Below are 23,856 nucleotides of genomic sequence, written 5' to 3'. Positions count from 1 at the left end.
GTCATTTTTTTTTTTTTTTAGCCAGGTTGGAGACCTAGCCAGAAACAAGTCATACTTATAAAGGCAGTAAATGATAACATTAACATGAAATTCCCACTCTTCTCTTTGAGTATGAGTTACTCAGCTGTTGCACAGAATTGCCTGTTAGCATCTCAGCAACATTTCTGCTTCTCTTTATGCATACACGAGAATCCCAGAAACTACATCGACCTGAAATGGGTAGTGTAAGTCAAGTGGTGTAGGAGGATAGAGGAAGAAGCTTTGGTTCTGCCTGGGCACTTGAAACAGGCTTTGGGGAAAATAACAGTTGAGTTGAGACTTCAAGGATATATAGAGAAGGGGAGGAAAGTGTCGTTCAGACGTAGAGACAACGTGAGCAGCGTGGAAGTGTAAATGTGAATGATTCTTCCAGTAACAGCAAGTTCTCTGGTTTGACTGGAGCATAAAGTAGGTGGTAGCAAGAGGCACCATCGTGGTAGGCAGAGTATTGCCCCGCAGTGACGTCAACGGCCTAAAACCGGGACCTGTGAATATGGTACATTTCATGGCAAAGAATTAAAGTAGCTAATCCACTGACCATAATGGTGAGAGACTATCGTGCATTATCTGGGCGGGCCTCATATAATCAGAAGGATCCTTACAAGCGGAAGGGGAAGAAGACGTCAGTGATACAATGTAAGAAGCACGTGACCAGCATGGCTGCCTTTGAAGACAGAGGAAGGTACCACAAGCCAAGCAATGCAGGAAGCCTCCAGAAGCTGAACGAGACTGGGAAATGGACTCCCTCCAGCCTCGAGAATGTGATGCAGTTCTGATGACACCTCAATTTTAGCTGAGTGTGATCCATAGCACGCTTTCAACCTACCTAACTGCGAGAGAGGAAATTTGTGTGGAAGCCTCTGAGTCTATGGTAGTTTGTTACAGCAGCAATAGGAAACGAATGCAGAGGTGAGGAGTGGACAGCTGAATTTGGAGGCAGTGTAGATGGTACAATGGAGGAGAGTGAGGTCAGGGGAAGGGGACCATTTAGGGGGTGTTGCAATAACAGAATGGTGAGTTAGGGCCATAAATCTGGAGATGGAGATAGATCAGAGGGGGTCAGAATAACCAGGACACTGAATTAGTGCCACAGACCTAGGGTGCCATACATCTAGAGAGGGAAGTAAAATCTTGGTAGCCAGTTTGATGGCTGGTTTAAGCCGATTTCTCAAAGTTCAGGAATTGAATTCAGGGAACCAATTAGAGTCTCCTCTTTCAGGTTTTATCAATGACTCAATGTGTCATTGATATCAATTTCAAGTGACCCAACCCCTCTGTGCCTCAGTTTCTTCACCTGGAAAAGGGGAAATATAGTCCTACTTATCTTGGCTGCAGAGTTGATGCAGCTAAAGGGCTGGACAGGTGGCATGCACATAGCAAACGGCAAGTATTAGCTCCCTACTCTGAACTTTACTTCTCGTCACCTCTCTGCCTCACTTATTCAGGCCATCTGAGATCCTCACGTTTCTGAATCTAGTGCATAAGCTTCAGTCTTTATGTTGTCATACTTTCCTGGAGCATGTGACACTCTCTACCAGCCGCCCACAACCTTGGAATGACCCCTGTCTTTGGCTTCTATGCCAGGCCATCCTCATTTTCTCCCCACTCGTATAGTATCTGTTCCTTTTTCTGCACTGCCGATGTATCTGATTAGGCTGTGTTCTTCCTTGACTCCGGGTTCCTTGAAAATGTTGTAAGTCAGGGTGCCTGGGGTGGCTCAGTCAGTTGAGCATCTGACTCTTGGTTCCGGCTCAGGTCATGATCTCATGGTTTGTGGGATCGAGTTCCATGTCAGGCTCTGTGCTGACACACAGAGACTGGGATTCTCTCTCACGCTCTGTCTCTGCCCTTCCCCTGCGCATGCACTCTCTCTCTCTCTCTTTCTCTCAATCAATCAATCAATCAATAAACAAACAAACTAACTAAAAAAAAAAAAAAGTGTTCTGGGACGCCTGGGTGGCTCAGTCCATTGAGTGGCAGACTTTTCGCTTAGGTCATGATCTTGCAGTTCATGAGTTTGAGACCTGCATTGGACTCTGTGTTGACAACTCAGAGCCTGGAGCCTGCCTCAGATTTTGTGTCTTTCTCTCTCTCTGCCCCTCCCCTGCTCATTTCTCTCTCTCTCTCTGTCTGTCTCTCTCAAAAAATAAACATTAAAAAAAAGTTTAGAAAAATGTTCTAGGTCGATTGGTTCACAAAATATGTTGGAGCTTTATTGTTTTATTATTATTATTGCTGTTATGAATAATAGGTATTGCCAGTAGAGATTGGTGAGTGAGACAACAGGCTGAGAGCACCCTCACTGTGCATTGGTGTCAGCTAAGCTTCAGCCCCAGCTCCCCATCCTGCCTGCTGTTATCATATCTCTTAGAAGAGGTTCACTCAAGGCAAAGAAACCACATGTTACAGCTAAGATCCAGCCCATATTATAGTTGGCATCCTCTTAAATAATAATTGGACACAGAATCATTAATAGGTCAGGCCTCAGGCACCATCCTGGAGGGATGAGGTCATGTGGATTGTGTCATATTTTCGCCATGTTCTTACAAGGATGGGAATGTCTCCAAAGGTTTTTGCCAATCCACATGTTCTTTTTTTTTTAACCTCAATAATTATCTTTTCAAAAATTTATTTATTTTAATTTTGTTCTTTTAATTTACATCTAAATTAGCAGATAGTACAACAATGATTTCAGGAACAGATTCCTTAATGTTCCTTACCCATTTAGCCCATCCCCCCCTCCCACAACCCCTCCAGTAACCCTCTGTTTGTTCTCCATATTGAAGAGTCTCTCATGTTTTGTCCCCCTCCCTGTGTTTATATTATTTTTGCTTCCCTTCTCTTGTGTTCATCTGTTCTGTGTCCTACAGTCCTCATATGAGTGAAGTCATATGATATTTGTCTTTCTCTGACTAATTTCACTTAGCATAATACCCTCCAGTTCCATCCACGTAGCTGCAAAGGGCAAGATTTCATTCTTTTTGATTGCTGAGTACCACATCTTCCTTATCCATTCATCCATCAATGGACATTTGGGCTGTTTCCATACTTTGGCTATTGTTGATAGTGTTACTATAAACATTGGGGTGCATGTGTCCCTTCAAAACAGCATACCTGTATCCCTTGGATAAATACCTAGTAGTATAATTGCTGGGTCGTAGGGTAGTTCTATTTTTTATTTTTTGAGGAGCCTCCACCCTGTTTTCCAGAGCGGCTGCACCAGTTTGCATTCCCACCAGCAGTACAAAAGAGATCCTCTTTCTCCGCATCCTCTCCTACATCTGTTGTTGCCTGAGTTGTTAACGTTAGCCGTTCTGACCGGTGTGAGGTGGTATTTCAGTGTGGTTTTGATTTGTATTTCCCTGATGATGAGTGATGTTGAGCAGTCTTTCATGTGTCGGTTGGCCATCTGGATGTCTTCTTTGGAGAAGTATCTATTCACGTCTTTTGCCCATTTCTTCACTGGACTATTTGTTTTTTGGGTGTTAAGTTTATTAAGTTCTTTATAGACTTTGGATACTAACCCTTTATCTGATATGTCATTTGCAAATATCTTCTCCCATTCTGTCTGTTGCCTTTTAGTTTTGCTGATTGTTTCCTTTGCTATGCAGAAACTTTTTATTTTAATGAGGTCCCAGTAGTTCATTTTTGCTTTTGTTTCCCTTGCCTCCAGAGACATGTTGAGTAAGAAGTTGCAGCGGCCAAGATCAAAGAGGTTTTTGCCTGCTTTCTCCTGGAGGATTTTGATGTCTTCCTGTCTTACACTGAGGTCTTTCATCCTCTGAGTTTTTTTGTGTATGTGTAAGAAAGTGGTCCGGGTTCATTCTTCTGCATGTCGCTGTCCAGTTTTCCCATCACCACTTGCTGAAGAGACTGCCTTTATTCCATTGGATTTTCTTTCCTGCTTCGTCAAAGATGAGTTGGCCATATGTCTGTGGGTCCATTTCTGGGTTCTCTGTTCTGTACCATTGGCCAATCCACATGTTTTGAACACCATTGTCTCACCAGTGCAAAGCCTCTTTCTAACATCCATCATGTTAACCTGCAAACCCCTAATGTCACCAATGCAAACGCATTTCTAAGGTTAACTATGCTAAGTAACAAACCCCTCTGGTGTTGATAGAAGATAATAAAGATGAAACACTTTCAGGAGCTGACTCTGTAGAATTATGTTCCTCATTATACATGAACTGAATACCCCAAAGGTGTGTGTTCCTGATTAGAGCAATGGACACTGGAATTCAACCCCAGCTGCCTAGATCCAGGGCTGCCACAGGACACACAATGAATAGAGAGGTGTCTTTCAGAATGATTGGCTTGGCCCTAAAGAAAAGAAAGAGTATAATGGAAGGACACAGAGATGTGTGTTCCTGACCACCCCCATGGAACATACATAAAATCACACTGTATCCAGTGATACTGTGTGAAGTAAATTGGAGACATCATAACATGTCTTATCATAGCCATCTCCATCTTCTTTTTCCTGCCCCTCCCCATGTGCCGCCTCTCATTGTGAACTTCCACAAGCGTTCCAGATCTCTACTTAGGTGTGACTTCCTCTCGAATGCCTCCTCATCTCCAAGAAAAGTCTAGCAAGTGCCTCACTACAGCTCTGCTGTAGTGTTGTTGCATTTTTTTGAAATTATTTATATACTTGTCTTAGTCTCTCTTCTAAGACTATAAATTCGTTAAGAGCACGGACTGGATCGTTGTTCACCTGTTTATTCCCAGGCATCACATATACTCTAAATGAGTGACATTAGAATCCATGAAATGGAACATGCCTAATAGCAGCTTATATCAGAAAACTCCTTTTTGGTTCATATTGAACAAAATTTTGAGTGGCTGTGATATGAAAGGAAATGTGCTGTGATCTGGAAATATGAAGGGAAATAAGTCAGAGGGCTTGATCTTAGGAATTTACATGATAGATAGATAGATAGACAGATAGATAGATACACAAAACTGGCCGTTGTAACAGAACATGGGGAAGGATGTACACTCCCACTTTCAGGGGGAACCAAATCAGGATAATGCCACCCTCTTGTTCTAAAAACGGATTCCATTTTCCAGGCCTAAGTCAGTCAGTTTAGGCATTATCCTGGTCAGACCTTGTTTTAGAAAATGGCACATGACATTTAAGGGCCAGTGAGATGCATGGGCAATTTTGCAGTGATTTCTGGAAAAGAAACTTTCACATTCTTTTAGATAAACCAAAAGAAACACTTTCTCTTCTAGTCTGTGTGATGTGCTAATCAAACCCCGGAACAATAGCGTTTTGCTATCATGGATAGGCAGCCAATCTTAGGAAAACACAAATACTGTGGATGGGAACATGAGAAGGACCAGTTCTTTCATGTACAAGGATGAGTTGTCAAATCAAACCAACCCTGAAGCTGTGCCTTCTACAGGTTTTCCATTATAGTCAACCTTTCCCTGATCTTGGTCTCCTCCCTTTTTCCCATCATTTATGTATAAAGCAATTAAGTGTGAAAATAGGACCCTGAATCCAGAGTCCGAGATTTATATTTCATTTATTCCTCTGCATGCATTGGCTAAAAGCTGCCATTTTGACCACTATGGCCAGTCACTTAAATTAAATTCATTATAGTAAGTATACTCGGATGTTAGAGTTATCTGGTGGAATTAACCAAGCCACCAGTAATCTGGGCATCAGGTAAACACTCAATCTGGTTGGAACTACCAGGCATTCCTTTGTAGGATATTTAGTTGTAGAAGAAAGAATCAAGGGGGAAGGAAAATATCACACGAGTCTTGAGAAGAAAACTGAAATGGAATGACCAACCTTACAGGTAGAATGTAAAAAAGAATTTCTATACAATTTATAGAATTTAGCAGAAAAAGAAAACCAATACAAACTGTAAAATCACTATAAAATGATTAGGAGCCAAATCTTTTTAAGGCTGGATTTAAACATATCTACTATAGGTTGACCTATCCTCAAGTGCGTGAGGTTTTGCTGAACTCTTAAACGACTTGAAGTCAAACAAAATATATTTTTCAAGTGCTTTGAGAAGTTTGAGCACAAATCCTCCTACTTGTTTGGAAAATTGAGCATAGCAGCAGCATTCAGAAGTAAATCCCAGCCCTACAACCTGCATAGAAAGAGGGGATAAACTGAATCTCATTACTTCTGCTGCTTCTCTGTTTTCCACATAATCCAAGGTAACTGAAAAGAATTAGCGTAACTCTTACAGATAATCAATTTATTTCAACAAATTTCCAGAACATTTTGTATGTGGTTATTTTAGAATACTAATGCTTGGCAATTATTCCATACCTAGTGAATGCCTGATTGTACAGTCTCAGTTCCAAGTTCTGAAAGGATTATTCTTATGCCTTAAATCCCATTGCCAACCACACTTCACCTGTTACCCTAGCAAGTAGAATAGGCACAGTGTGAAATGAGCACAGTGTATACCATAAAAAGCCAGTGAGTTACAGTGAAGAAGAAATGATGGGCTCACATAAAAAAGACTGAGAATAGTCTTAAAGCAGGGTTCTTCAGTCTCCACACTATTAACATTTTGGGTTAGATAATTTTGGTTGTGGTTGTGGCGAGTGTTCTGTGCATTGTAGGATGTTTTGCAACATCCTTGGCCTTCATCCACTAGATGCCAGTAGGCCCGTTATGACAAGTCTCCAGGCATTGCTAAATGGCTCATGTCCTGGTTGAGAAACACTGGTCTAAAGTAAAATAATTTCCAAATGAAACAATGATAAATTGGTGCTGAGTGAACATTAATTTTTAGAGTACCTTGCAAAATAGATACCATTAGTTTATCTTAAGGGAAAATGGAAGTAGTGTAAGCAGGAGCCAACAATGGCCAAAGGCCCAACAACAGTTCTGGATTCAAATGCTTAAATGTATCTAGCACTGTGCTAGGCTCCAGACATTCAGCCGTGTCCAAGGCATCATTTCTATCCTGAGGAATCTTCCTTCTTTGGTATCTGGCTGAGGGGTGGTACAAAGAAAAACAGACAGTGTCATGACTCTTCATGCAGACGATCTGGGAGGCACAGTGGTCAGAGGAGACTTTATAGAGAAAGACTGAGGGTGAATTGGAATTAATGAGACTAATAGGGGTGCCGGGGGAGACGGAGTTTGGAGGTGAGAGAAGAGATGAAGAGGATTCCAAGAAACAGGGAGAGGATTTATAAATGCCAAGAGTTATGACAGAACATGGGACAGCTCAGCATGGCTGGAGAAGAGAATGGACAAGAACTGACTGCACCCCTGAATGTGTCTTAGAGCAAAATGATGAGCTGGAAATAAGATCAGTATTTTTCTAAGCCCCTCATTACATGTTGGAAAAGGCTATAGCCTGTCTCCAAAAAGTTGGTTATGGTCTACATTCCTTGTGCTTCCAAGGAAATCCAGGTCTCCGTATGTGTACCAACCAAGGTATTCATTTGATAAGAGGATTAATGCTGTGTCAAGAGACTGTGCATTAAAAATGGACTAATAGTAAAACACTAAGTTGAGATGGTCTTAACCTGTTGAAAATAGAAAATAGTAGGTACTTGATAAGTATTAACAGTATTTATTTAATTGTATTCATGTTATTACTTACCTCTGTATAGCTCAGCTTTTTTTTTTTCCATAATATTCCTGCATACACACAAATCTAGTGAAAAAATATCCAATGTCACCCAACTGCAAAGGCTCTCTCCACTCTTTGTTGCTTTTATTATTAAACAAGAGGCACAGGGTTCTCAGAACAAGAAGCACAGGGTTCTGAGAGGTTTTTCAGAGCTTAAGGAACTCGGCTCTCTGAGAGCTTCTGTCCCCAGGGTTGGTTCAGGTGAACTGTACTGAGAAGGCAGACCTTTGAAAAAGTACAAAGGCAAGCAGTTATTGACTGTATACTGCATTTCACATGGAAGACACTGTGGGTTTCATGAGCATACTTTATGTTTGGTGTTTGAAGTAGTTCCCTTCAGATAAGAGTAAAGAAAACAGCTCACTGGATCTCAAGATGTAAATGAGCCAGACCTTCTCTTTGGTGTTGTCTTCACTGTCTTCAACTTATATCTTTAAGCTATGAATTTCGTGATTGTACTTAATGGATTTTGAAGCCAAGGGGGATGTAGTGTACTTTTTAAAAAATGCACTGGCATGACAGTCAAGAGATCTGGGGTACTTGATACTTTATAAATAGCAAGATTGACATTGGGTTGCCATAGATAAGTCACATGAATTGATTGGCGTGTGTCCTGACAACCTCACCAGGTTGTCGTGGGGATAAAAATAATGAATTCATATAAAAGTGCTTTAAAAAGTGAAATGAGTAAGGAAAAATATCTTTGGGCATGATGTTTGCATTTCATGGCTCCCCGATTCTAAGCATATACACTTTTTAAACATTTTAAAGGTTCCCTTTGTTTGCGTGAAAGAGATGGTTGGACTGCAGGACTAGGACTTTCAACAGGTCTTAAAGGAGACTCCTTCTTTTCTAAACTTGTGTGGGTTCTTTCCCCATCCTCCTCAGGCAACACCCACAGTCAGCCAACCTCCTTTCTCTCTACAAAATCACAGTCATTGTATGTCAATAACTATAGTCTCTTCCATATTTAAAAAAGAAAGGAAATCCAAAACCCTTTCTTGGCTTTACTTTTCAGCTACCAACTTACTCCTTTTTTTTTTCTTCTTTATAATCCCGTATCTTTTGTCTTTCTAAAAAATATTTTCTTTTTGAGAGAGCGTCAGCCAGGGAGGAGCAGAGAGACAGGGTCAGAGGATCCAAAATGGGTTCTGCACTGACAGCAGAGAGCCCAAGGTGGGGCTCAAACTCATGAACCATGAGATCAGGACCTGAGTCGAAGTCAGACACTCAACCAACTGAGCCACCCAGGCACCCCTTTTCTTTTTTTTAAATGTTTATTTATTTCAAATATCTTTTAAAAGTTATTTACACATGTGGTCTCTGTTTCCTTTTCTTCCATTGATTTGTCAGTCCCCTCCAATCTACAAAGGCTGTCCTTAGGCTTACTAATACCCAGGTCACTAAATACTGAGGTATTTTTCATTCTTAGTCCACCTGACCTTTCACCTCATTCAACACTATTGCCCACTGCCCTCCCCTTCATCTGGAAAAGCCTTCTTCCATTGATGTGCACTTGACCTTCCTTCTACCTAGCTGCTCCCCTCAGGGAACCTTGCAGCTCATTCCCTGTACTTGACCATTAATTTTTTGAAATTTGTCAAGGTGCTTACCTTAACCTGATTCTCTGTTTTGTTCTATAATCTTTCCCACATGGATGGCATTTGTGACTGCAATTTTAGTAACCTCCGTGGCAGACTGCACAACTGACCACCCATAGATGTTTTCTTCTCTCAAAGCAGCCCATGCATTTTCCTCCTAGGACTTGTCACAGTTCACAATTCTGTATCTCAGTCATCCTCTGATTAACACTGTGTTCCCCATTCTGTTCTAAAACTAATGGTAGAAGACACCTTATCTAGTTTTCTCACTCTTAAATTCCCAGTGCCTAGCAAAGTGCTTGCCACATAGTAGACACTCAATAAAATTACATTAACTGGATGACTAAAGAACTGGATGTAGAAAGGAAAGAATAGTAAAATTTTCATGGATCGTAGGCTCCATGGGACACCCAAGTTCTAGTTTTTGTCCGTGTTTCTCTGATTATAAAAACAGCACATGCTTCCTCAACTTTTTTAAGTTTGTTTATTTATTTTGAGAGAGAGAGGGAGAGAGAGCACAAGCGGTGAAAGGGCAGAGAGAAGGAGAGACAAAATCCCAAGCAGGCTCTGTGCCAACAGCACAGAGCCTGATGAGGGCCTGGAACTCTCTCAAACTGAGAGATCATGACCTGAGCTGCGATCAAGAGTTGGACACTTAACCGGCTGCACCACCCAGGCCCCCCATAAGAGACTGCTTCCTCAGTTTATTCAGCTCTTCATTTATATGTCATTGCCCTAGTTAAAAAGCACTCCTTCCCATCATGTACTATCTCCTATACTCTGCTTTTTTTTTGTAGAATTTAGTACTAACATAGTTTTATTTATATATAAATAAATAATTTTACTTATATATTTTATGCATATAGAAACATGCATATAAACGTGTGTGTGTGTATGCACGTGTGTGTCTGTGTTTCTCTCTCCCCAGACTAATCAAATGGTGAAGGGGAAGAATGCTGGGAACAGTATGCTCCAGGAGGAAAGACTGTTTTACCCCTGAATTTGTCTAAAATTGAGTAATATTTAAAAGATGACTGACATTTGGCGGGTTTATTATTTTCTTTTAGTTCTCTACAGACAATATGCCCTTTATCGTCTGCATTAAGGGTGGACCACTCCCTCTGCCACACCCTTGGTGCACTAGTATATGCTCCACGAGAACAGGATATCTTCTATTTGGCTCATGGCTTCTTCCCATAGTAGATAAAGGAAAAGTCAGTTTATTTTGGAAAATAAATATGAACATGCAAAGAAATAGAAAAAGGTATCCATCCATAATCTTTCCACACAAAGATTTAAATGTTTTTAACATTTTAACATATTTTCTTCCACCTTTTTCTGTGTATTTTTTAACACGACTAGGGTCCTGAAATGCGTTCACATATCTACACTTCACTTTTCCCTTATTTTCCAAGTGGTTAAGTGGACACAATCTGAGAGCAGATGGCCACAGTTCCAATACCTGATCAACCACTTATTATCCTGTGAGCTCTTAAGCCAGATGCTTAACATCTTTGAGTCTCAGCTTCATGATTTTAAAAATAGGATAATCACATAACTGTCTCACTGGGCAGTTACAAAGATTAAATGTGATAATGTATGTGTATGCCTTGTGGTAAATGTTAGTTTGGGGGATGTGCAGCCTCTAAAATGCTCCCCAGAGATCCTAGCCTTCTTACATTCACACCCTTATGCAAACTCCTCCCTCTGAGAGTGGACTGGACTTGATGACTCATTTCTAGAGAATAGAATATGGCAAAACTAATAAGGATGCCACTTCTGAGAACTGGTTACAAACAGACCATGTGTGCCTTCTGTCTTGCACAATATCTCTTGTTCCCTTACTCACTGTGAGGGAGCTACCATGTTGTCAGCTGTCCTGTGAAAGGGCTCACATGGCAAGGAGCTGAGGGATGCCTCATGCCAACAGCCAGCAAGAAAATGAATTCTGACAACATGAATGGGCTTGGAAATAAATTCTCCCCATTCAAGCCATCAGATGAGACCACAGCCCTCACCCAAATGCTCTTGCAACCATGTTGAGAGAACTTGAGGCAGCAGCACCCAGCCAAGCCATGCCTAGATTTCTGATCCACAGAAACTGTGAAATAAAATATACTTATTGATTTAAAATCGCTTCCGCATTTTGGAGGAAGTTGTTATGGAGCTTTTATTAATGGGCAGTTTCAAATATTGGCATGTCTGGAGAGACTTCTAGAATATAACACTTTTCTTTCCCACCTGGTTTTTGAAAAAGAGATGGGAAATCAATATACCACTTTTATTAATAAAGGCTAAGCTTGCCTAATTGGTTTAATGTGATAGTCACATAAGCTGTCTAACTGAATCTCAGAAGTAGGTAGACATAGAGCACTATCTTGGGCAACACCAGAAAGAACAACAGGCTTTCTTATGTGGGTAGAAAGAATATGGCTCTGGAGGAAGATTCTGTTGCTGAGGAGAAACAGAGAGCAAAAGGTTTCCCAAAGGAAGAAAAAGTATATAGCAGTTCATGTCCAGTTTTCTATCCCAAATTTACCAGTCATGTCAGGAGATGAGTGATGGCGCAGTATAAGACTAGGAGAACATGCTCACGGAGTTCCCCGCACATAGAAGAAACTAAATCAGCACTAATCCAGTAGCACTCCCTGTCCAATATAAGTCATTATAAATTACTTACGAGTATCACTATTATCCCTCTTTTTTGCAATATCCATCTGTGAAGTTGTATTCTAGTTTATTAAACTTAATCACCTCTTGTTGGAAGTTAGATTAAAATTTTAGTGCTATAAATATTGCTGCCATGAACATTTCTTTATTTCCTTAGCATAACTCCCCCAAAAGAGAGTTAGTAATTTACATGTAATTTACATGTTTTCTCTGTATGTAGCTAAATTGCTTTCAAAAGGGTTGACTAATTTCCATTCCCATCTGCAGTGTGTAAAATGTGCTTCTGACCCTGGAAGCCTTAGGTTTTCACCTTTATTTGATAATCTTTGCTAATTTGATAAGTGAACCACATTTTATACTTAATTTACAATTCCTTGATTATTAGTAAGGTTGGAAAATTTTCATTGCTAATTAGTCATTTGTATTTTCTTTTCCATAAATTATCTGTGTGTCCAGTGCTCACAGATCTGCTGGCATCATTCACCTCTGTCTTTTTAAGCCAAACATTCAATTTCCCTCTTATCTAGAGGGTAATTCCAGGGAGAAAAGGGCCTGGGGGAAATACTAGTGGATATTTTGGGTTTTTTTTTAAATATTTTTTTTACTTTCTGTCTTTTAACTTATTTTTTCTATAGTGTTTCATATTCTATTAATGGCTCATAATACACCTAATATAGCATTATAAGAGTGCTGACTATGTGTCAGGTATCATGCTAAAAGCTCTGTGTATGTAGATTAACACGTTGGATGCACACAACCCTATAAGCTAGCTACTATTTTTACAGCCATTTCCATAAGAGGAGGCTGAAGAAAAAAGACATTATCTATTTCGCCCAAGGTAAACAGATAACAAACAACTGAGCTGGAATCTCAACTCTACCCCTTCCATGCCAGCATTTATGAGCTTATCCACTAATCCACTCAATACAATATTGTAGTTAACCCTAGAGGATCATGGACTTAATTTTTTCAACAAATCATCCTTAGTGAATAATGTGTCTACAACATTAAAAATGGCAAGGATTCTCCCTTATTCTGATATGGTTTTGATAATAAAATGATTATTTAAAAAATAAAACAGCCTTATTTTTTTTCTGATTATAAAGTATGTATTTTGATGTTTAAAAAATTCAGGGAGTGCAAATAAAATAAAACAAAATAAAAATTAGATAATTTCATCCTCCAGAGGTAAAAAAAAAACACAGTGTAAAAATATGAGAGTAATTTAAAATTCTGTTTTTACATTGTTACAAATAAATCTGATGGGATGAGTGAGGGGACTAAAAGCATACAGTTCTACTTCTTTTAGAAGACTCAACACCATCCTTTGACTGTACATGTTACACTATAACATTTACATGTTACCAAAGAAACATGTATGGGGGAAATTTGATTATTTAGATACAACCATTTTAATTCAATTATAGACTGGAGATATAACCTAATTAAAGAGAAGAAACAAAGCATTTAAAAACAGCCCAGATAATCTAGAATATTTGTGTTGTTTCTTCTACTCTATTTCCTCTTCTATTTGAAACACTAATGTTCCATTTATATTAACAAGAAAGAACTTACCACACACTTAAATTAATCAAACTTATGTAGTAAGTTACGGGTGAATATAATTTAGGTGTATACTGTATCCCCAAAGCTATGCTGTTAAAACCTGATGACTTCCATTTTTTTCAGAGTTCTTAAAATTATGGCAAATATTTACTATCAATTAAGATTGATTTTTAGTTAATGGGGCCGTTCAAAGAATACAGTCCAAAAACTAAAGGGAAAACAGCCCTCTTTTTAAATGTCACATTTATTTAATTTTTAAAAGTTTAAAATTTTAAAGCCTAAAATAATCTTTATTTCAAAACTTTTTAAAACTAAACATTGATCATTCCTCAGAAGTCATTAATTATCTCATGCTTTAATTGTCAGTGGTACAAAGTAAGAATTGATCCTAATATATTTTTTCTGGTCTTAAATTAATACCTATTTTAGCGGCTTCAAACTACTATGAACAATTATACCTCACAATGTAGGAGCATAATATATTCAAGTAAAGACAAGCACCATATCTTTATCTTCATGTGTAAGGATGCACCTTGCTTCTAGTAGACGTGCAACCAAGAATTGTTGTGTTTTCTATTTAATGGTAAATATATTAGGTATGGGACATTTTCTGTTTTCATCTCAGTGTGTCACTAATTTCTCTTTCACTGAGTGTTTAAAATGCACAGCCTTAAGAAAGACAAACAAAAAGATCAATTACTCTGACAACAAATGATTCCTCTGTACTTGATCAATGTAGACTCCCTTGATTAAAAAATCAAAAATTTGATTGAATTTAAACTGTAGTCTTTTTTCTTTCTTTCTCTGTTTCTAATTTCTCTACCCCCTACCCAGTGTGGTAAGCACTGAGCTACAGTAGACATGAATGAACAAAGGGAAGAACTAAGTTATATCCTAATTTCACCACTCACTAGCATGTAACTGTGAGCAAACTACCAACTTGCAAAATTAATGCCTCGTAACACCACCTAACAAAATCATACTATTGTCTAACATAATAATATTTAATAACTGTCAGTCCTTGTCTATTCATAGGTCTCTGTAATTTTTTTCAATATTATTTTTAATTATTCAAGGTAATCAAAGATGTGTCTTTCAAAAATAGACTTCCACCAAAAATAGGAAAATTCTAAAAATGTCAGTTGGAGAAACCCAAAAAGATAAAAATTTTGGAAAAGGTTGAAGATGAGTTGAAATGCTTCAAAATAGATGACATGATGATGAGATACTATGTGACAGTGAGCAAATCCCACCTTTTCTATTTCTGGTTTCGTTCCAGCCCAGCCAGGGAATACAAGGGAATCAATAGCTAATGTGATCTCATACTCCCTAGCTCTGTTCCTGGGCCTGAGGTTTCTTTGTTATGCCTTTTGTTTCTGAGAGAAACTAAGTGGGCCCTAGCCAGTTTTAGGCTAGCCTGTAACATGGTGTGGGGAGAGGCTCATCCCAGCCCTGAGTATTCTGGATCAGCTGTGGTAGCACTCTCTATGCCAGAGCCTGAGCCATGATGATAGCAACCATGCCCAGCCTATACTCTAGAATAATCAAAGATGGGGTTGTGCATACTTTATTCTTTCTCTGCCCATTTGTTCTCTGTTACATGTACACTGTGTGTTGCTTAGTGGTGATATTGGAATCAAGTAGCACAAATCCTCCAAATCGTTGTTGAATGTGTGTGTGTGTGTGTGTGTGTGTGTGTGTGTGTTTTACTAATTGACAAACTAAATTAATGAATTTTTCTTTAAAAATAATAAAACCAGAAAATTTAAGCAGAAGCATATGTTCTGAAACTATTAAAGCCAGTTATCAAACTAAATCTATGCTTCATTTGGTCTAAGTCCTAAATAACCCACAGATGATATGCTTGGAGAGCTTTGGGAGAGAAGGAAAACCTGGAGTCTTGAGTAAAAACTCCAGATATTCACATATCTCATTTGCTCTCCTCCTAGTTACACTGAAGCTTGAACCGTTACTATCACCATGGGAAAGCATTTGGTCCCTCAAAATGGAATTCTGTCACATGCCCTTTCCAGCCTTTCCATGCTCAAAGACTGAAAACCCATCAAAGTCCAATGGGATTGATCTCTCCTCCATGAAGTCTTCCATAATTTTCTCAACTGGAATTTTCTCTTCCATCTGGGGACTTATCAAAACATATTACCAATATCTGTTGTGGAATACTTTATACTCTATTAAAGTAACATTAACCTTTCCGGGTGCATTAACAGTCTCTCAATCCCTACTAGGTATGGAGTTCAGCTGAAAATATGAGAATACCCTACCAACAGTTCTGAAACAAGAAGGGCTTCTTCCCACCAAATAGTAATTTCAGAAGTAGGTGGTTGCTGGGATCTCTCCTGATCTTCCTTGCTTTCTCAGCCACTAGATGGGGGAGCAACCCTAAAGCACCACATTCTCTTGCAATTGTGTACATAAGTGAAAAGCAGGCGACAGCATGAAGAGAGTCTCCTTGACTCCTTCCCTCCTTCTTATATCTCATTGGCCAGTGGAGGTCATATCTACCTCTAGAACAGGTTCTGGGTCTTCTTACCTTCAGATCAAACTATCTGAACCAAATCAGGGTTCTGGTGGGAAAGAAGAGGGTCAGGGGTAGGATACTTTGGGGTAGGCAATATACTGTGTTTAATTTAAATGAGCATATATAGTACTTAGATGATAATTTTGACCATTTGACCAAAACTGAGATTCAAATATAATAAGTAACTTGCCCTAGACTATACAACTGGGTAGGAGTAGAGAAAGATTAAATCCAAGTCTCTCTCTACATAGTTTAACTCTTAATATTAAGTACTAAGAGTTTATTATTTCCCCTTTTGAGTGTTAAATAATTTAACCGAAGTGGGTATGTTTGCTTCAGCTTTGTATGTGTGCATATTTATTGTATAAATTAAAAATACCTCCCTGAACTCTAGTCAGTAAGGTATTAATTTCCATAAATATGTTGAAAGGCTTAAGCAGAATTTACAATAGAAAGAGGAGTGGAACATCGGGAAATAGAATTGTTTATGAGGTAGATAAGGAGCAGTGGGACTTAACTGTATTTTAAAATACAAGGCCAGCTACTAGTTCCATGGCAAGAAAATTATTACTATTAATAATGAATGACAATACACTAGCAATTCCTGCAATTCACACAAATAGTATTCTCTATTAGCCTAATGATGTAGGAAATGGGATATTATTTATTTTAATTTTGCCGTTGTTGACTTCTACATTTTACTAGAAATGTATTTCACAGGTTTCATGATCACTCATGATAACTAAAAGATAGCAATGTATATGTAAAGCAGAGGGTGACAGAGACCTTTCACAGTAGAATATTTTTGAGGTATACTTGTTTTGCTTATGCTAATGTTAAAATGAGTTTGCTCTCCCTAAGCACATTCCAGTTGGTCTAAATACAGTAGAGTCCCTGAAGGAAAGTAGTATTTTTTTTTTAATGTTCATTTATTTTTGAGAGAGTGTGAGCAGGGCAGGGGAGACAGGGACAGTGGAATCCGTGCCTATAGCACCAAGCAGGGCTCAGATTCACGAACCATGAGATTACAACCGGACCCGAAGTTGATCTCTCAACCTACTGAGCCAACCTGGTGCCCCAGGAAGCCAGTATTAAACGGACTATCCTTTGTATAGTTTTAGACTTCTTGCATCGACTGTTTAATTTTGCAAGTTTTAGGCGAGGACAAGCAATTCTGTGCATTAAAATATTATGTTCAAAACTGGCACTTTTTTAATAACTGCAAGCATTCACCCAATAATTATTTGTGCACTTTTTATATTTTCTAAATAAGATGTCTCTCTGTTGAGTGTACGCTTACAACATAGACTGCCATCATTAGAATTAATTAAATATCAAGAAAAAACACTGTGTATTCACAAAGAACCACTGTTATTTTGGACTGCCATAAGGTCTCATGTTGAAAGCTAGGATTTATGTAGAATTTCATTTAGAAATATATCTATAATCACTGTTATCCTACCTTCAGACTGAGCATAAGGCTTCAGACTGCAATATCTTACACCCGCACATTACAGCTGCCGTAGTTCTCCCATCTCTTTTTTATTCTCTTCTTACCTTTAATTAAAATGCATTAAAGAAAGAAAAAAGAAACAAATGGTTGTAGAAAGTAGCATTTAAATGGAAACGATTGCTCTAAATGTTGCTGTTTAGGAAATATATGGCGTGGTGTGCAGTTTTGCAAGGCATCAAAGAGTATACATGAGATAACATAAGTATTATTTATGAGGATGTTGGATGGAGCAAAAACACCATTCCTGTGCTCTGACTTCCAGATGGAACTCCTCAGACTAAGTACTGAAGCATCTTCTGAATTTTTCACTTTTCAAATTCAGTTGTGTTTTCATAAAATTTAAAAACGCGTATAACTATGTTAGTTTTCTGTTGCTGCTGTAAGCAGTTGCCACCAATTTAGTAGTTTGAACAATATGGATTTGCTATCTTACACTTCTAGACATCAAAGTCTGAGCTGGGTCCCTGTGAGCTAAAGTCAAGGTGTCAGAGAATTTCATTCCTTTCTGGAGACTCCAGGGAGGAAAATATTCCCTTGACTTTTCCAGCTTCTAGAAGCTTTCCTTATTCCTTGGCTCATAGGTTCCTGATGTCTTCAAAGCCAGCAATGGCCAGTCGTGTCTTTCTCATATCCTGTCACTCACATTGACTCTTCTGCCTTCCTCCTCTGCATTTAAGGAAGGACCTTGGGGGTTAACAACAGGCCCACCTGGATAATCCGGGTGCTCTCTCTATTTTAAAATCAGCAGATTAATTTAATTTCATCTGCTACCTTAATTCCCATTACCATGTAATTTAATATATTCAAAGTTTGTAAGGATTAGGGATTCAGAGTTTGTAGGGACATATTTAAAAACATTTTTTTTTAATGTTTATTTATTTTTGAGAGAGAGAAAGAGAAAGACAAAGCACCAGCAGGGGAGGGGCAGAGAGAGAGGGAGACACAGAATTCGAAGCAGGCTCCAGGTTCTGAGCTGTCAGCATAGAGCCCGACACGGGGCTCAAACTCACAAACCATGAGATCATGACCTGAGCCAAAGTCGGGCGCTTAACTGACTGAGCCATTCAGGTGCCCCTAGGACAGGGACATATTTTAGAGGTGATTGTTCTGCCAACTACAAACACATAAAGATAAACCCCACTCTGATACATTTAGAAACGGAAGTATTCAGTAATCAAACATTTTTACTCCTAGATGTAGACATATTTACAGATCTATAGATGATGAATTTTTGAGCATATATGTGACCTGTGGTATACAAAGGAATCTCACTTTGTATTATAGATGTATCGTGATACTACAAATATCCCTAAATAAAACAAATCGCATGCTACATGCACAAGAATAAATGTAAGCTCTTCGGCCTCACTGCCCTAGATTTTGCCTTATTCCAACCTACTTTTTATAATGAGAGGTTGATCAGAAACCTGTGTTCCAAAAAGCACAGGCGTACTACCACATTTGCACACACGCAAACCCACTTGCAGATACACATCCACACGCCTCATCAGGTTTCTGAATCAATCCTGTCCAAGGGAGGGAAAGCATTTTCATCCTGATTTCCAGGGGTTAAAGCTTTTAGTTGCCGTGGCTAAATCCACTCCCATGTTGTTTCCCAGATTGAAGCCATTTTAATCCCAGCGATGCCTGATTCTGATAAGGTTATGGTTATACCGACACATCAAAGACTAAGAACCCTATCTCCTTTCCCTGTAGGCAGACACCATGGGTCCTGGTTCAGATTCAAGTGCAGGCTCACAATCTGAGGATCTCGTACTTGTGTCAAACTCTGTACCATGGGATCCGACGGACTCTTCTGGACTTGAAGATTTCTTGCCTCTCTGAGAGCTAGACTCATGTGCTCCTGCCCCTAAGCTCACAAACTGGGTCTCTGTTCCCTGTGAATATAATTCTCTAATGTTAATGCCCAGTTTGGAGTATAAAATATCACCAAGGGGACACCCAGTCACTTTTCCCGATCTTCCTTCGGAGGACAATTGGTGAGAATTTCTACTTAAAGGAGCTTGGAATGGCAGGCTCATAAAAGGGGGCTTAGGGACCTCCTTTAATGCTGAATTTGTCTTAACAAGCACATTTTTTTTTTCATTTCCATTATTTGAGTTGACTTGGGAATGAGGCTGAAGCCAAAGGAACCTCCTTCCCTGTTACTGTCTCTGCCTGCTTGCACCAGGTGCCAGCCATTGGACTACACTGCTTCTTGCCTCTTTTGATTCATGGGGAGCATCTTATCTCTTAGACTTTAGGGCATTCTAAAAATATTGAGCATCTACTTATTATTATTCAGATATAATTGACATGTAACATGTTTGTTTCAGGTATGCAGCATAATGACTCAATATTTGTATATATTGTGGAATGATCATCACATGTCTACTTAACACCTACATTGTTCATCCTACCCGTATTGAGAATCTTGATTATAACAACAACAATAACAGTGTTTCAAATAGAACTGGTTCTATGTGTGCTAAGAAGCTACCCTAGCAGTTGACCTATGAGGTCGCCTTTAATCCTCACAAACCCCATGAGATATGTATTGTTTTTACTTCAATGTTATAAGAGATTTAGAAAGATTAATCTCAGTGTGGTTTTGATTTGTATTTTCCTGATGAGGAGTGACATTGAGCATCTTTTCATGTGCCTGTTGGCCATCTGGATGTCTTCTTTAGGGAAGTGTCTATTCATGTCTTCTGCCCATTTCTTCACTGGATTATTTGTTTTTCGGGTGTGGAGTTTGGTGAGTTCTTTATAGATTTTGGATACTAGCCCTTTGTCCGATAGGTCATTTGCAAATATCTTTTCCCATTCTGCCTTTTAGTTTTATTGATTGTTTCCTGTCTCACATTCAGGTCCTTTATCCATTTTGAGTTTATTTTTGTGAATGGTGTAAGAAAGTGGTCTAGTTTCATTCTTTTGCATATTGCTGTCCAGTATCACCCCATGCCAGTCAGAGTGGCTAAAATGAACAAATCAGGAGACTATAGATGCTGGAGAGGATGTGGAGAAACGGGAACCCTCTTGCACTATTGGTGGGAATGTAAACTGGTGCAGCCACTCTGGAAAACAGTGTGGAGGTTCCTCAAAAAAATTAAAAATAGATCTACCTTATGACCCAGCAATAGCACTGCTAGGAATTTACCCAAGGGATACAGGAGTGCTGATACGTAGGGGCACTTGTACCCCAATGTTTATAGCAGCACTCTCAACAATAGCCAAATTATGGAAAGAGCCTAAATATCCATCAACTGATGAATGGGTAAAGAAATTGTGGTTTATATACACAATGGAATACTACGTGGCAATGAGAAAGAATGAAATCTGGCCTTTTGTAGCTACATGGATGGAACTGGAGAGTGTTATGCTAAGTGAAATAAGTCATACAGAGAAAGACAGATACCATATGTTTTCACTCTTATGTGGATCCTGAGAAACAACAGAACACCATGGGAGAGGGGAAGAAAAAAAAAAAAAAGAGATTAGAGAGGGAGGGAGCCAAAGCATAAGAGACTCTTAAAACCTGAGAATAAAGTGGGGGTTGATGGGGGGTGGGAGGTAGGGGAGGGTGGGTGATGGGCATTGAGGAGGGCACCTGTTGGGATGAGCACTGGGTATTATATGGAAACCAATTTGACAATAAATTTCATATTTAAAAAAAGATTAAGTAATTCTTTTCAAATTGTCCAATTAACTTTGCTCAGCAAATGATAGATTTGGTGTTTGAGATAAGATCATAAGATTCTAGAACCAAGTTCTAAATTGGTTGCAATACTGTCTTCTGTGCCAGCTCAGTGACAGTCCCTTGGGAATTAACCAGCCAACTCCTGGGAATCAACATGGGACAGTATCTGAATTATTTGAAGAAACACAATGTGTATAAGAATTCTTAAAAGGATTCACCTAAAACCCAGGCATGGGTACTAGCTTAGTCATTTCACTTCTCTGGACTTTTCTTTGGGGGCAGGGGGATTGAACCTCTTGATATTTGAAGTTTTCTTGAGCATTAATATTTTATAATGTAACAAATCTTTTTGATCAACACATAGTGCTAAATTTTTCTCTTCTATAAAGGTAGTACTTATATTTTTAGAGTGTAAGGTTTAAAAGAGACACTCCTGTGCCCCCAGTGTAGTTGTGACCATGAAGCATTAAGCCTGTAGCCTTCCCTGTATTGTGTTGGAGGTACGTTATGTGTAGCTCCCACAGATCCTTGTAGAACTAAGCAGACCAAGGAAATCTGTATTTATGTGAGACTGATTTCTTCTTTGGCCCATGGATGTCTGCTTTAGTATCTTGTAACCATGTCTCGTATTTTGTTTCTAGGAGGATTCTAGAATCTTCACTGAATGTTTCATATATTCCATTTAGAGTGTAAGATCTCACATACTCAACTTAATGTCAGGTCTGGCTACTGAGAAGAAAATCACATTTATTACACAATGAGTTTTGTTCTCCTAGATAATGGAAAAGGAGTTACACTGGCAGAATTCACTCTGGTTTAACACGCTTGCCTTAAAATAGCTGAAGAATGTTTAACTGCTAAGGCAGCTAACTTCGCCAAAGTTTTATTCTTCTGAGAATCTAAGTCACTGCAATAAATATTTACTAAACACATATTATATGCCAGGCTAAACTCTTATCAAATGGGATACATGATGTGTGTACAAAAGAGAAAAAGGTCCCCGCCTAACAGGCTTCAAGTCCGAGGGCAGTGCTGTGCACCGAGGCAGCGTCACCTAAAGGTTGTTACAGGGTTGCATATGCAGGAAGGAATCAATTCCAAGGTCTTTCTCTTCCTTCTACCTGCTTCTCCTTCAAGTTCTACTGGATTTCCTAACTTACCTTTTTGTGTGTTTTTATCATCAGTCACCCATCACTAAATGGTAAGCTCAAAGAAGGAAGGGAATTTTTATGTGTTGGTCACTGCTACATCTTCATAACCCAGGACAGCCCTTGGCACTTAGTAGACGCTCCAGAACTATTTGTTGAATGGATGAGCAAATGAACTCAGCCTCTTCATCCACTCCTGGCTGCTTTCCTCCTTGGCTCCTGTGTCATGCTTTGGTCAGTTCCTATGGCCCAGGCCTTACTGGTTGGTGCTCAGTAAAGTTTAGGATTATGTAACTTTAGCTCTCATACGTTTTACTTCTTCATCTGTAAAGCAAAGACAATAAAAGCTTTATTAGTTGTCTACTGCTGTATAATACATGACCTCACAATTTAGTGGCTTAAATGAACAAACAATAAAATAACAAAAACCTATGATTTTGCATAAATTTTATGGGTCATGAAACGTGAGGGGGGGTTGCTTAGCTGGTTACTAGAACCATGGTGTAGCAGTCAAGGTCTCTCACGAGGTTGCAGTCAAGAAATTGGTTAGAGCTGCAGTCATCTGGAGGCTGGCCTGGGGTTGGAGGACTCTTCTCTCACGTGCTTGGCAAGTTAGTGCAGGTTGTGGACGGGAAGCCTCAGTTCCTCCATATGTGTTCCTCTTCGTAGAACTGCCTGAGTGTTCTAATGACATGGCAGCCAGCTTCTGTCTGGAAGTGATCCAGGAGTAGGCAAGACAGAAGCCGTGTGGCTTGTATGATCTAGCCTGGGAAGTCATACACCATCATTTCTATATCCTACTGGTTACACAGGTTGCACAAAGACACAGACACCAGGGGGTGAGGATCAATGGGTATCATCTTCTAGTTTGGCTCTCAGAGATAATTAGTAGGAAGATTGCCTGTATTTATATAAATCATAAATGTAAAGTACCTGGCATGGTGCGGAGCACACAGTAGGCAATTAGAAGATCATTAGCTCCACTTAGACACTCATGCGTTGTAGAACTGTCTTTCATAGTTCTGGAAGATTATCTCTCAGTGCTATCTCTAAAAGTCTGAATTCATCTATAGAATTCATATTGCTTTCTCATTCACTTGTTCATTCATTCATTCATTCATTCATTCAAGTTTGCTGTCTTCACATCCTGTGGAATTATCCTGATATCCGCCTAAAGTATAAATTCTTGGCACCAACCACGTAGTGAAATAATGACCCCCAAGTTGCTGGCCTATTACCAGAGTGTCAGAATGCTCTATTTCTTGGTGCTGTGTGCAATGATATTATCTTCTAGATTTCCAGAGTACCCCAGGGTCCAGACAGGGTCTGTCCATGGGCTACTGTCCATGGAGAAGTTGGCCGCCTTCTCCAACCTACTCTGACAACTGTGACTCTTGCATCATTGCCTTCCATGCCTCCAACATTCTGACATACAGAAAGACATCGTGCCCTCAG

This window comes from Lynx canadensis, chromosome B1 (assembly GCF_007474595.2).
Source record: "Lynx canadensis isolate LIC74 chromosome B1, mLynCan4.pri.v2, whole genome shotgun sequence".
NCBI lineage: Eukaryota > Metazoa > Chordata > Mammalia > Carnivora > Felidae > Lynx > Lynx canadensis.
The sequence above is the reverse complement of the archived record's forward strand: the minus strand, read 5'-3'. Positions refer to the sequence as shown.